The following is a 2,423-nucleotide window of genomic DNA, read 5'->3' on the forward strand; positions in this document are numbered from 1 at the left end:
CCACTTCGACGATGATAATTATGTGAACGTGCCACGCCTGCTCAAGCTTCTGGACAACTACAACCCACGGGAGGACTGGTACCTGGGCAGGCCCTCGATACCGGCACCCTTGGAGATCATCAGGCAGGGTCCGGAACCCTCGAAGCGGCCGGTGAGTTTTTCACTCGAATTACGAACCAGTTCCTAAACTGAACTTCCTTTTTCTTCGACATTTCGAGAGAGGGGACCACCGGGTTAAGGGTGGACAACCTATATCGAGTTGGTTAATTAAGGATACCTTTTAGAATCTAGGAAATTTGAAATTTTTTCCAAATTCCAGGAGTTTCGAGTTCCTGAGCGAGTTGATAAAAGTTGATAATGGATTTGAAAATGGACACTTCCGTGATTCTAAGTTTTGATTTTTGTAATTTGATAAATTCAGATTCTGAAAGAATTATTATTTTAAATCATGTAGGTGATTCAAGATTATTATTAATAATATATTTTGTACCCTGTTTTGGAAGATGAAATTTAATTTTATATAAAATAAATGAATATATAATAATTTTTTTATTATTAATAGCTTTTACTAAAAGAGCTCAAATTTCTTTTTCAACTTGACTACCAATAGCAATAATAGCTCCTACACCGGTTTCATCATTAGTTCATTCTTCAACTTTAGTAACAGCTGGTATTTATTTATTAATTCATTATGTAGATTTATTAAATTATGAATTTAAAAGGTTTATTTTATTAATTTCTAGATTCTGGCACGATTGACAATAAGATTAATTTTACTTTTCGAAGCAAGAATCGTAGATTTATCTTAAAAAAATTGTAAAATCTAAGTAAGATCGATCGAGAATTTGTCCCTTCCTTCCTTCCTTTATCGTTCGAGTGCGAGCGTTGGTTCGATGTATTGAAACCGTGTACGAACGAAAACAACAAGTTTTTTCGTGTCCTTTCTTGCGCGAGACGTTCGCCTCGTAACCGAAGGAATTTCTTTCATTTTCGTGATTGGTGACAGCGACGATCGTTTCGCGGAGACCTCCCTCAATCCGAGTGACGGTGAATGGAGGCGGTAATGAGTAACCGTTTCCTTTTTTACCCGCCGTCAAAGGATAGAGGCGTGAAATTCCCTTTTTTCGTGCGCGGCGGGAGGTCTCTCTCTCCTTGGGATTCTCCAGGGACATGGAAGAAACGTGAAAGTTGGGAGAGGGGGGAGAGAGAATGGAAGAGAATTGGCAGAGAAATCGGTGAGGAAAGGATAATAAATATTCGACGCTTGAGAAATTTAAGAGAAGGGAAAGGAAAAGAGTAGAGAAATTTGAGAAGTGGGAAATGTTTGATACACTTTTGCAAATCTATGGAAAACTTGATTGGAAAGATGAAAAATTCATTAATGAAAAAAACTCTAGGAATGAAAAATGTTTGGTACATTGATTTGGAAAATCTATGAAAAATTCACTTACAGAGAAAGAGAAAAGTGGAAAATTTGATAAATAGAACATTTAAAAAATAAAAAATGTTTGGTGTATTTTTGTCAGATGTCAGAGATAAATTGGAAAATAAAAAATTCGATAAATTTGCAAAAATTTGGGAAGAAGAATATTTGGCGTCTGAGAACATAGGTGGGAAAGAAATTCGAGGGAAAAGTTATTGCTTTCGTTTCTGGTTGGGGTTGCACCCAGAGAGGAAATTTGTTGCGCGTTTTCTTGCTTGGACGCGAGCAAGGAAACGAGTTACGTCACTATCTACCGGCCTTATCGAATTTATGCATCTGGGAGGAAGCAGCCGCCGCATTGTAGCCGTATTTTCCAGTTTGCAAGCTTAAACCGAATCCACTACCTTCCCTTAGGGGGTGAATTCGAAGAGAATGGAGGAGGACCGTTTTCTTCTTTTTTTTCTTCCTTTTTCTCGTGAATTTATCTTCCTTCGATTACGAATACGAAATTAATGAATCTTGAACGAATTTTTGATGATAAATTCGTAATTAGACTTGAGAAAAAATTTAATCTAAAAAATGTAATATTTTGTAGTTTCTGTGTTCTCTGTGATCATACCTTTTTTTAATCAATTTGTTATGTATATCCTCTTTTTCAAGATCGTTTGGAGTTTTTGCATCTTTTCATAAAATCCTTGATTTTCCTCACAACAGTTAAGGGATATGGTATTCTGTTCTTAAGGAATTCTCGATTCTTTGGATTTTTCACATTAGCTTCTCTTTCTTCACCAAGTGAAATTACTTGAAAAGTAATTATATAAATTAATATTACGAATAAAAAGATAATAAATGTATCTTTTTATATATATATATTATATTATACTATACTATTTATAGAACCTAATATTAATTAGGAGAATTGATATATATATTATACTATTTATGTTAAAATGTATCTTTATATATATATATATATATATATATATATATATATATATTA

The 2,423-nt window shown here is 34.1% G+C and overlaps 1 protein-coding gene across 1 annotated transcript in view; it reads left to right on the plus strand.

Annotated features, from left to right (window-relative positions):
- LOC102673211 (fringe glycosyltransferase-like) overlaps positions 1-151 on the plus strand; it is a 31,023-nt gene extending 30,872 nt beyond the window's left edge. The window contains exon 5 of the mRNA XM_031512348.1: positions 1-151. This exon is cut by the window's left edge and continues 1 nt beyond it. The gene's annotated coding sequence lies outside the window, so the exon portion shown is untranslated.
- Positions 152-2,423: the final 2,272 nt, after the last annotated feature.

This window comes from Apis dorsata, unplaced genomic scaffold, assembly GCF_000469605.1.
Source record: "Apis dorsata unplaced genomic scaffold, Apis dorsata 1.3 scaffold_416, whole genome shotgun sequence".
Taxonomy (NCBI): Eukaryota; Metazoa; Arthropoda; class Insecta; order Hymenoptera; family Apidae; genus Apis; species Apis dorsata.